The sequence below is a fragment of the Pseudophryne corroboree genome, unplaced genomic scaffold (assembly GCF_028390025.1).
Source record: "Pseudophryne corroboree isolate aPseCor3 unplaced genomic scaffold, aPseCor3.hap2 scaffold_90, whole genome shotgun sequence".
NCBI classification, from domain to species: domain Eukaryota; kingdom Metazoa; phylum Chordata; class Amphibia; order Anura; family Myobatrachidae; genus Pseudophryne; species Pseudophryne corroboree.
In genome coordinates this window covers 363,080-375,412 of record NW_026970479.1, presented here as the reverse complement: position 1 = coordinate 375,412, position 12,333 = coordinate 363,080, and the positions used below count along the sequence as shown (strand labels likewise).

The 12,333-nt window shown below is 42.2% G+C and overlaps 4 non-coding genes across 4 annotated transcripts; all 4 read left to right on the top strand.

Moving 5' to 3' along the window:
• The first annotated feature begins 9,490 nt into the window (after positions 1-9,490).
• On the top strand, positions 9,491-9,654 carry LOC135044868 (U1 spliceosomal RNA). The gene has a single exon (XR_010237404.1). It is a non-coding gene; the product is annotated as a U1 spliceosomal RNA (small nuclear RNA).
• A 152-nt stretch (positions 9,655-9,806) lies between these two features.
• LOC135044405 (U1 spliceosomal RNA) lies at positions 9,807-9,969 on the top strand. The gene has a single exon (XR_010237009.1). It is a non-coding gene; the product is annotated as a U1 spliceosomal RNA (small nuclear RNA).
• Positions 9,970-10,643: 674 nt separating this feature from the next.
• On the top strand, positions 10,644-10,807 carry LOC135044963 (U1 spliceosomal RNA). The gene has a single exon (XR_010237499.1). It is a non-coding gene; the product is annotated as a U1 spliceosomal RNA (small nuclear RNA).
• Positions 10,808-10,958: 151 nt separating this feature from the next.
• On the top strand, positions 10,959-11,122 carry LOC135045153 (U1 spliceosomal RNA). Its single transcript, XR_010237682.1, has one exon. It is a non-coding gene; the product is annotated as a U1 spliceosomal RNA (small nuclear RNA).
• The last annotated feature ends 1,211 nt before the right edge of the window (positions 11,123-12,333 follow it).

The following is a 12,333-nucleotide window of genomic DNA, read 5'->3' as shown; positions in this document are numbered from 1 at the left end:
CAGACTTCCACATGAGAAAGCAGCAAGGATGCAGTGGCGTTAATGTTTCCTGGTGTCAACCTGTATTATTTCAGTAGATATTGAAATGAGGATGCATCTTGCTGCCTTTCCAATGAAGCAAGTTTAATTTAGTAATAGGTGAAAAACCATCCCTACAAATATGTTAATCAGATACTTGGCTTTGTGGACACTTTTCAGAGAACAAATTAGTTAGCATAAAAATAAAGCCAGAAAATGAAGAGCTGTTTAATCACTCAATTGGATTTTTCTGCCAGCATTTTTCTTTTTCTCTGCAACCCACTACTAAATTGTGCTTCCTAGCTGTTTTTATAAAATCACTGAATCAAATCTAACTCTGATTACATCAGAGAAGGCCAGGTACCCTACACCATAACAGGGGGTTTGAAATTTTGACTTGTCTACTTAAAGATCACCAAAATCTGATAACAAGGTCAATTAAGTCCCTGGGTGGGATTGAACCACCAACCTTTTGGTTAATAGCCTTACACACTAACTGATTGCGCCACCGCGACACTTTGCAAAAGTACATACTGACAAAGGCTAATAAGCATTCATCTAGAACGATTCCTAGAAAAACTTTAAAAAGTCAATAATGTGGAGAGTTTTTGTATGATGTTTCTTCCATCAACCAATGAAGAAACACATTGGTACTTTCCCATGATGAGTGAGTGCTTCAGGATCTCTTGCACTTACATGTGCAGCAGAGTACTGTAATGGAAGCATGCTGGGTCCATAACCCAGAGGTAGGCAGATTGAAACTATCCTCTGCTATATGCATTTTTTTTTTGTTAATTAAAGTAATCCAAAACTGGGATTGATATTTTTGCTCTTTTATTTTTACTTAAAGTACAATAACTTTTACCATTTTAATTTGTTTTAATAGTATATTGACAGTATTGTTTTCTTTCAAAAATCCAATTAATTTTCTTTACCCGATTATTAAAATGGTAATTGACAAAAGCAAACTACATTGTCACCAGAAGAGCAATACAAAATGTACAAGTGATATATTAAAATCATCTTTCCAGCTTGAATTTCAATGATGCATTGGGGCAACGATTTTGTGAGAAACATCTTCACCCTTAAATAAAGATTTTCTTAATTCCTTACCTGTGTGCTAATTAGATATCACCTTGTTTTCACATTAAACAGACTTCCACATGAGAAAGCAGCAAGGATGCAGTGGCGTTAATGTTTCCTGGTGTCAACCTGTATTATTTCAGTAGATATTGAAATGAGGATGCATCTTGCTGCCTTTCCAATGAAGCAAGTTTAATTTAGTAATAGGTGAAAAACCATCCCTACAAAGATGTTAATCAGATACTTGGCTTTGTGGACACTTTTCAGAGAACAAATTTGTTAGCATAAAAATAAAGCCAGAAAATGAAGAGCTGTTTAATCAGTCAATTGGATTTTTTTGCCAGCATATTTCTTTTTCTCTGCAACCCACTGCTAAATTGTGCTTCCTAGCTGTTTTTATAAAATCACTGAATCAAATCTAACTCTGATTACATCAGAGAAGGCCAGGTACCCTACACCATAAGAGGGGGTTTGAAATTTTCACTTGTCTACATAAAGATCACCAAAATCTGATAACAAGGTCAATTACGTCCCTGGGTGGGATTGAACCACCAACCTTTTGGTTAATAGCCTTACACAGTAACTGATTGCGCCACAGCAACACTTTGTAAAAGTCCATACTGACAAAGGCTAATAAGCATTCATCTAGAACGATTCCTAGAAACATTTTAAAAAGTCAATAATGTGGAGAGTTTTTGTAAGATGTTTCTTCCATCAACCAATGAAGAAACACATTGGTACTTTCCCATGATGAGTGAGTGCTTCAGGATCTCTTGCACTTACATGTGCAGCAGAGTACTGTAATGGAAGCATGCTGGGTCCATAACCCAGAGGTAGGCAGATTGAAACTATCCTTTGCTATATGCATTTTTTTTTTGTTCATTAAAGTAATCCAAAACTGGGATTGATATTTTAGCTTTTATTTTTACTTAAAGTACAATAACTTTTACCATTTTAATTTGTTTTAGTGCAAATGGCATATCAGCAGTCAGCACTAACTGGTGACATGCCATTTGTACAAGTAAGCCATGTGTGACTAATATATAAACATGCTTTATTAAATAACACCTCAAACTATCATACCCAGGATTCAAACCTATAACCTGTTGAATTCTAATCAAACACCCTACCCATGGAGCTACTTGATCCTGCATCTTTTCTAACCTCCAAAAACAGATTCAGTTGCATTTTCCAGCGTGTTTTGTTTGCGCCTTTGCAAATGTCTTACATCGACAAACTTATTTAGTACTATTTTGCAAATAGGGTTACATTGTCGCAACATTGTGTTCCCTAATTGCTTGATTTTTTAAATGCAACAATTGATAAAGACACCTGATAATTGCTCTGTGGAGTCTTATTTTGTGTTTTGTGTTTAGTCTTTAGATCTGAATTTGAATGTACTTGTGAACTAACTTAATTTCCTACTTCTAAATTCATTCCTAAATTCACTACTTACATGAATCCTGTAGTTGGGCATTTTGGGACTTCGATTGTGGGCATTGTTTTGTGTCCAGACCAGCAGCAGGTGGTGTGCATTTGCTGGAAAGGCATCGAAGACCTCCGATATGCTGCATCTCCTGATGTGTGTCTCCCTCAAGTGGCTGTCAGCAAATGCCTGCTAGACACCCCATTCCAAGCTGATTGTGACATCATGGAACATGCATCATAGAACAGGCATGCTAAAACATGGGTCTTCAACCTGCGACCCTCCAGCTGCTGTGGAACTACACATCCCAGCATGCCCTGCCTCAGTTTTAGCATACCTTAATAGCAAAACTGTGGCAGGGCATGCTGGGATGTGTAGTTTCACAGCAGCTGGAGGGCCACAGGATGAAGACCCATGTGCTAGAGCCAAGCCGCAGGTACATTGAATGCTAGCAAGCTGAATATTTAAATCCTTTTTGTTCCGCAGCATTCCAATGCGGAAGATTCCATGGAACCAGAGATCCTTCCATTGAGAAGGACATGCTGCCTGGATGACTACACTGTGCAAATTAAATCACGGAGCCAGTTGGCTTGTGGGTGGCTCTGGTGACTGGGTGGTTGGGTGGGTGGTGTGTCGGAAGTGGAGCGCATGCAAATGATTGTGTATCATCCAGCTAGTGAGAGAGAAAACTCATGCAGGAGTGTTCCTGCTTGTCAGTGGGTTATGCACCTTGCCAGACGTTAAATCTACATAGAGCAGCTGGAGGGGACAAGAGCAGGTTTGCAAAATATAGATAGAAGAGCATATATGCTGGCGCATTCTCCATGATTGTGTCAGCTTATGTTTTGGTGCACTGCACTTTCCTCCACTAAGTTTTAGCCATTTTTGTTAAGCTCAAGTGTAGTTGCTTCTCGGCCTTTTGGCTGTGATCTTGTATCGTGGTTGAAGGGTCTGCTGGAGGGAGGGATTGTTTTCTTCATTGGCGAAAGACCAAAGATATTCCAGGATGGAAGGCTTGGGAACACTATCTGTTTTTCAGTTGTGGAAGAGCACAGAGGTCGGATTGGACTACATTCTATAGTACAGGATATCTTTCTATTTATTGACCCTCCCCTTATATGTGTCTGTGTTACAATAAAGCTTCGGTTTTGTGAATCCCTCACCCTCTTACACTCCACACCCATAGCCTTATTAACTGTTGTATTATTGTATACTTTAAATGTATAGTGCAGTTCATGATTTATAGTGTAGACTGGCCTGTGCTGTAGTTCTTGAACTGTACTATACCGTCAGCATTTGTATTGTGTTTTGGCTGTGCTGCAACACTGTATTTATGTGTGCAATGTTTATGTATGGTTTTTTTTTATGTCAATAAAGACTGCTTTTTCAAGCCAATATCTGAAAACAATCAATGTTTATCTTTGATGGCAATAAAAGTGGTATGATATTTGATGCTTTTGAAATCCAATATCTGATATGTCCCCTATCTGGGAACCATATATTAAATGGCTTTTCAGAAAAGGGAGATGGGAGAAGAGCTTTCATTACTTGTAGGACCGATGCACATAAAGAAGCAAAAAAACATACATAAACATTACACACATAAGTACCGCGTTGCGGCACAGCCAAAACACAATAGAAATGCTGATGGTATAGTACAGTTCAAGAACTACAGCACAGGCCAGCCTACACTATAAATCATGAACTGCACTATACATTTAAACTGTACAATAATACAACAGTTAATAAGGCTATGGGTGTGGAGTGTAAGAGGGTGAGGGAATCACAAGCCCGAAGCTTTATTGAAAGACTGACACATATAAGGGGAGGTTTAATAAATAGAAAGACATCCTTTACTATAGAATGTAGTCCAATCCGACCTCTGTGCTCTTCCACAACTGAAAAACAGATAGTGTTCCCAAGCCTTCCATCCTGGAATATCTTTGGTCTTTCGCCAATGAAGAACGCAATCCCTCCCTCCAGCAGACCCTTCAACCACAATACAAGATCACAGCCAAAAGGCCGAGAAGCAACTACACTTGAGCTTAACAAAAATGGCTAAAACTTAGTGGAGGAAAGTGCAGTGCACCAAAACATAAGCTGACACAATCATGGAGAATGCGCCAGCATATATGCTCTTCTATCTATATTTTGCAAACATGCTCTTGTCCCCTCCAGCTGCTCTATGTAGATTTAACGTCTGGCAAGGTGCATAACCCACTGACAAGCAGGCACACTCCTGCATGAGTTTTCACTCTCACTAGCTGGATGATACACAATCATTTGCATGTGCTCCACCTCCGACACACCACCCACCCAACCACCCAGTCACCAGAGCCACCCACAAACCAACTGGCTCCGTGATTTAATTTGCACAGTGTAGTCATCCAGGCAGCATGTCCTTCTCAATGGAAGGATCTCTGGTTCCATGGAATCTTCCGCATTGGAATGCTGCGGAACAAAAAGGATTTAAATATTCAGCTTGCTAGCATTCAATGTACCTGCGGCTTGGCTCTAGCACATGGGTCTTCATCCTGTGGCCCTCCAGCTGCTGTGAAACTACACATCCCAGCACGCCCTGCCACAGTTTTGCTATAAGGTATGCTAAAACTGAGGCAGGGCATGCTGGGATGTGTAGTTCCACAGCAGCTGGAGGGTCGCAGGTTGAAGACCCATGTTTTAGCATGCCTGTTCTATGATGCATGTTCCGTGATGTCACAATCAGCTTGGAATGGGGTGTCTAGCAGGCATTTGCTGACAGCCACTTGAGGGAGACACACATCAGGAGATGCAGCATATCGGAGGTCTTTGATGCCTTTCCAGCAAATGCACACCACCTGCTGCTGGTCTGGACACAAAACAATGCCCACAATCGAAGTCCCAAAATGCCCAACTACAGGATTCATGTAAGTAGTGAATTTAGGAATGAATTTAGAAGTAGGAAATTAAGTTAGTTCACAAGTACATTCAAATTCAGATCTAAAGTCTAGGTAGGCCTCACGTCCTGGCAGCCGCCAGCATTTAAAAATGCCTTGATTAGAGGTACGGAATTAAATGTAGATAAGAAGTAGACACAAAATAAGACTCCGCAGAGCAGTTATCAGGTGTTTTTATCAATTGTTGCATTTAAAAAATCAAGCAATTAGGGAACACAATGTTGCAACAATGTAACCCTATTTGCAAAATAGTACTAAATAAGTTTGTCGATGTAAGACATTTGCAAAGGTGCATCCAAAACACGCTGGAAAATGCAACTGAATCTGTTTTTGGAGGCTAGAATAGGAAATGTGCATCGGTCCTACAAGTACTGAAAGCTCTTCTCCCATCTCCCTTTTCTGAAAAGCCATTTAATATATGGTTCCCAGATAGGGGACATATCAGATATTGCCTTTCAAAAGCAGCAAATATCATACCACTTCTATTGCCATCAAAGATAAACATTGATTGTTTTCAGATATTGGATTGAAAAAGCAGTCTTTATTGACATAAAGAAGCAAAAAAAAATACATAAACATTACACACATAAGTACTGTGTTGCAGCACAGCCAAAACACAATACAAATGCTGTCGGTATAGTACAGTTCAAGAACTACAGTACAGGTCAGCCTACACTATAAATCATGAACTGCACTATACATTTAAACAATACAATAGTTAATAAGGCTATGGGTGTGGAGTGTAAGAGGGTGACGGAATCACAAGCCCAAAGCTTTATTGAAAGACAGACACATATAAAGGGAGGATTAATAAATACAAAGATACCCTTTACTATAGAATGTAGTCCAATCCGGTCTTTCAACTCTTCCACAACTGAAAAACGGATAGTGTTCCCAAGCCTTCCATCCTGGAATATCTTCAGTCTCTCGCCAATGAAGAAAACAATCCCTCCAGCAGACTCTTCAACCACAATACAATATCACAGCCAAAAGAGCGAGAAGCAACTACACTTGCGTTTAAACAAAATGGCTAAAACTTAGTGGAGGAAAGTGCAGTGCACCAAAACATAAGCTGACACAATCATGGAGAATGCGCCAGCATATATGCTCTTCTGTGTATATTTTCCAAACCTGCTCTTGTCCCCTCCAGTTGCTCCATGTAGATTTGACGTCTGGCAAGGTGCATAACTCACTGACAAGCAGGCACACTCCTGCATGAGTTTTCTCTCTCACTAGCTGGATGATACACATTCATTTGCATGTGCTCCACCTCCGACACACCGCCCACCCAACCACCCAGTCACCAGAGCCACCCACAAGCCAACTGGCTCCGTGATTTAATTTGCACAGTGCAGTCATCCAGGCAGCATGTCCTTCTCAATGGAATAATCTCTGGTTCCATGGAATCTTCCGCATTGGAATGCTGCGGAACAAAAAGGATTTAAACATTCAGCTTGCTAGCATTCAATGTACCTGCGGTTTGGTTCTAGCACATGGGTCTTCATCCTGTGGCCCTCCAGCTGCTGTGAAACTACACATCCCAGCATGCCCTGCCACAGTTTTGCTATTAAGGTATGCTAAAACTGAGGCAGGGCATGCTGGGATATGTAGTTCCACAGCAGCTGGAGGGTCGCAGGTTGAAGACCCATGTTCTAGCATGCCTGTTCTATGATGCATGTTCCGTGATGTCACAATCAGCTTGGAATGGGGTGTCTAGCATGCATTTGCTGACAGCCACTTGAGGCAGACACACATCAGGAGATGCAGCATATCGGAGGTCTTCGATGCCTTTCCAGCAAATGCACACCACCAGCTGCTGGTCTGGACACAAAACAATGCCCACAATTGAAGGCTCAAAATGCCCAACTACAGGATTAATGTAAGTAGTGAATTTAGGAATGAGTTTAGAAGTAGGAAATTAAGTTAGTTCACAAGTACATTCAAATTCAGATCTAAAGACTAGGTAGGCCTCACGTCCTGGCAGCACCCAGCATTTAAAAATGCCTTGATTATAGGTAGGGAATTAAATGTAGATAAGAAGTAGACACAAAAGAAGACTCCACAGAGCAATTATCAGGTGTCTTTATCAATTTTTGCATTTAAAAAATCAAGCAATTAGGGAACACAATGTTGCGACAATGTAACCCTATTTGCAAAATAGTACTAAATAAGTTTGTCGATGTAAGACATTTGCAAAGGCGCAAACAAAACACGCTGGAAAATGCAACTGAATCTGTTTTTGGAGGTTAGAATAGATGCAGGATCAAGTAGCTCAATGGGTAGGGTGTTTGATTAGAATTTAACAGGTTATAGGTTTGAATCCTGGGTATGATAGTTTGAGGTGTTATTTAATAAAGTATGTTTATATATTAGTCACACATGGCTTACTTGTACAAATGGCATGTCACCAGTTAGTGCTGACTGCTGATATGCCATTTACACAAACATGCCATGTGTGACTGTATATGCATTTAAGGAGGGCACCCCTGCAATACCACAAACCATTGAGTGTCAAGTATACTAGATATATCTTCATATCTCATGTGCTTTCTCTGAGACCAATCTTGTTATGCCCCTTCCCCACAAGGCATGCGCCTTTTGTCCATATTGCAAAAATGGGGGGGAGGGCATATAATTCTCTGTCACAGGGCACCAAAAAGTCTAGTTATGGCTCTGGTATGCATTATGTAATCTGGCAGACCATCTCTCCAACACTGGCTGGTTGGAATAGAAATCCGGTTATCTATGTGAGCAAATGACCATCAACGATTTACTCTCAAACACTAAAAAATGGACAAAAATGGTCCCCTAAACAAATTGGTTAAATTTTGGGTTTAACCAATTTGTGTAATGACCATTTTTGACCACTTTTCTAGTGTTTGGGAGCAAATGGTTAATTGACATTTGCTCCTATACATTACCAGATTTTCATTCCATCCATCCAGACTGGATAGATAGCCTGACAGATAATTGTGTAGTGTACGCCCAGGATAACTGTTAGTCATGCTTTATTTTATGGCGGCACATAAATGGGTGGACAGATCCAGGGCAAGCACTGCCCACTCATGCATAGTTGTCAACTGATGTGAAGTTCCAGGGGGCAATCTCAGTTATAAAGGGAAGTATCTGGAAATTGTCCCTAGTTAAAAAAAAAAAAAAAATTTGATCAACTCCATTTATTTAGTATGATATCCCAGGTGATAGGATGCCGGCAGTCAGAACAACATACTTTATTAAATAACACATCTCAAACTACCATACCCAGGATTCAAACCTATAACCTGTTGAATTCTAATCAAACACCCTACCTATTGAGCTATTTGATCCTGCATAAAAATTGTGAACATTATATGAAGCTATTGGTACTTTGCAAAAAAAAAGAATCAGCATTACAACGCAGCAGATCCATGCAGTTTGCAGCCACACACTACATGTATCTGCTCAGCCACAATGCTGATTATTTCTTCACAAAGTACAAGGTGAGCTCCAAACAGAATTCTCTAGCTTAGAATTATACCTTTCTTTGCCAAACCTAGAAGTCGGGCCCCCCACCCTGGGATCCCCCAGAGGGAGGCCTGCACCGTCATGCGGCAGGCTTGTCCGTTTTGGAAGCAGGCTGATGGGCAGCCCAGGATTGCTTCAGTCTGGGCTTGGCAGGTCTGGAAACATGAGCTTGCTTTGGGTATGCCTGACCTTGGGTACGCTTTACCTGGAGGATGAAAGGGCCAAGAAAAGTACTTTTAGCCTTCTGCGTGGTAGGAGTCATACTAGGTAGGCAAGCTGTTTTAGCAGTAGCCAGATCAGCTACAATCTTATTGAGGTCTTCTCCAAAAGGAGATTCAACTGAGGCAGCACAAGGGAACTCTCATCTGGGGACAACAACTGCAGGGAGAACACATATTTTCAGATGAACATGGTAGGGCAGAAGGCTGCCTAATACTGAAGCACCCCCAAACAACAAATCAAATGCAACTTACTTGACAGAGATGTGCCTGAGCAACGGCCCTCCCCAGCCCTATCCCAAATCATACTTATTTTGCATAGGAGATACCATGGTCATGAAGATTGTTCTCCCAGGGTTAGGTTCATTCATTGCATTCTGGGTATGCTGACCCCTGTGATTTCCCCAAATGTGGGAAACTCGACTGCATTATTTGTGGTAGTGGGGGACTGTGTTTGTGCTTTCCTCTGGTCAGCTCTGGTAAAAGTCAGATTTCTTTGTCTCAGATCTTCCTCTAGCCTTTGTCTTCTTTCGAGAGTTCCCTTGTGCTGCCTCAGTTGGATCTCCTTCACTTGACAGGGGGGTGCCCGAGCAGCGACCCTCCCCAGCTCTAGCCCAACTCCTACTTACCTGCCAGGTGAGATACTATGATCATGAAGTTGCTTCTCCCAGGGCAAGGCTCACCCATTGCACTCTGGGTGTGCTGCCCCTGCGATTTCCCCAAATGTGGGAAACTTGACTGCATAATTTGAGTTTTCCCTGGTCGGCTCTCATGTAATTCAGATCTCTTTGTCTCAGGTCTCTCTCCAGCCTAGTTTGCTGTCTGGTTCCACTTCTTTTTTCTTGAGCCCCTCCCTTCTATACCCTTGTGCACTATCCTGACTTCTCCTCCCGTCTGCTTACTTTGTGCCTCCCAATGCACAATGCAAACTACGGGTAGTGCTGCAGGGCCCACACCCTTTTACTTGCTTTACAGAGCAGCTCTGGAGCTGTTACAGTGCCCAGCTGCTGCAAGAAATCAGCTTGAATGCTTCAGGGGCTGGGGAATGGCCAACATGAGCCCCACACCGAAGGAGGGTGGGGGTGCTTAATGCGAACTAGGGGTCATCCAAGCACCACAAAAGGCCTCCATGCCCTGCACGCTCCTTTTCTCTTTTCATATGCAGACGAGGGTTGAAGCCAACTTTGACCCACTGCTTGGATGACATCACCATATTCAAATCCATCTGCTGCAGGCCATCCCCCAGGAATGCTTGCACTAGTTGTTGCATTTGGTTTGTTGTTTGGGGGTGCTTCAGTATTAGGCAGCCTTCTGCCACCCCATGTTCATCTGAAAATATGTGTTCTCCCTGCAGTTGTTGTCCCCAGATGAGAGTTCCCTTGTGCTGCCTCAGTTGAATCTCCTTTACTTGACAGAGATGTGCCTGAGCAACGGCCCTCCCCAGCCCTATCCCAAATCATACTTATTTTGCATAGGAGATACTATTGTCATGAAGATTGTTCTCCCAGGGTGAGGTTCATTCATTGCATTCTGGGTATGCTGACCCCTGTGATTTCCCCAAATGTGGGAAACTCGACTGCATTATTTGTGGTAGTGGTGGACTGTGTTTGTGCTTTCCTCTGGTCAGCTCTGGTAAAAGTCAGATTTCTTTGTCTCAGATCTTCCTCTAGCCTTGTTCTTCTTTTGAGAGTTCCCTTGTGCTGCCTCAGTTGGATCTCCTTCACTTGAAAGGTAGTGCCCGAGCAGCGACCCTCCCCAGCTCTAGCCCAACTCCTACTAACCTGCCAGGTGAGATACTATGATCATGAAGGTGCTTCTCCCAGGGCAAGGCTCACCCATTGCACTCTGGGTGTGCTGCCCCTTGCGATTTCCCCAAATGTGGGAAACTTGACTGCATAATTTGTGTTTCCCCTGGACGGCTCTCGTATAATTCAGATCTCTTTGTCTCAGGTCTCTCTCCAGCCTAGTATGCTGTCTGTTTCCACTTCTCTTTTCTTGAGCCCATCCCTTCTATAACCTTGTGCACTATCCTGACTTCTCCTCCCGTCTGCTTACTTTGTGCCTTCCAATGCACAATGCAAACTACAGGTAGTGCTGCAGGGCCCACACCCTTTTACTTGCCTTACAGAGCAGCTCTGGAGCTGTTACAGTACCCAGCTGCTGCAAGAAATCAGCTTGAATGCTTTAGGGGCTGGGGCATGGCCAACATGAGCCCCACACCGAAGGAGGGTGGGGGTGTTTAATGCGAACTAGGGGTCATCCAAGCGTCGCAAAAGGCCGCCATGCCCTGCATATCCCTTTTCTCTTTTCATAAGCAGACGAGGGATGAAGCCAACTTTGACCCACTGCTTGGATGACATCACTTGCTGCCTTTCCAATGAAGCAAGTTTAATTTAGTAATAGGTGAAAAACCATCCCTACAAAGGTGTTAATCAGATACTTGGCTTTGTGGACACTTTTCAGAGAACAAATTTGTTAGCATAAAAATAAAGCCAGAAAATGAAGAGCTGTTTAATCACTCAATTGGATTTTTCTGCAAGCGTATTTCTTTTTCTCTGCAACCCAGGATAGTTTCAATCTGCCTACCTCTGGGTTATGGACCCAGCATGCTTCCATTACAGTACTCTGCTGCACATGTAAGTGCAAGAGATCCTGAAGCACTCACTCATCATGGGAAAGTACCAATGTGTTTCTTCATTGGTTGATGGAAGAAACATCTTACAAAAACTCTCCAGATTATTGACTATTTAAAGTTTTTATAGGAAACGTTCTAGATGAATGCTTATTAGCCTTTGTCAGTAAGTACTTTTGCAAAGTGTCGCTGTGGCGCAATCAGTTAGTGTGTACGGCTATTAACCAAAATGTTGGTGGTTCAATCCCACCCAGGGACGTAATTGACCTTGTTATCAGATTTTGTTGATCTTTAAGTAGACAAGTCAAAATTTCGAAAACCCCTGTTATGGTGTAGGGTACCTGGCCTTCTCTGATGTAATCAGAGTTAGATTTGATTCAGTGATTTTATAAAAACAGCTAGGAAGCACAATTTAGCAGTGGGTTGCAGAGAAAAAGAAATATGCTGGCAAAAAAATCCAATTGAGTGATTAAACAGCTCTTCATTTTCTGGCTTTATTTTTATGCTAACAAATTT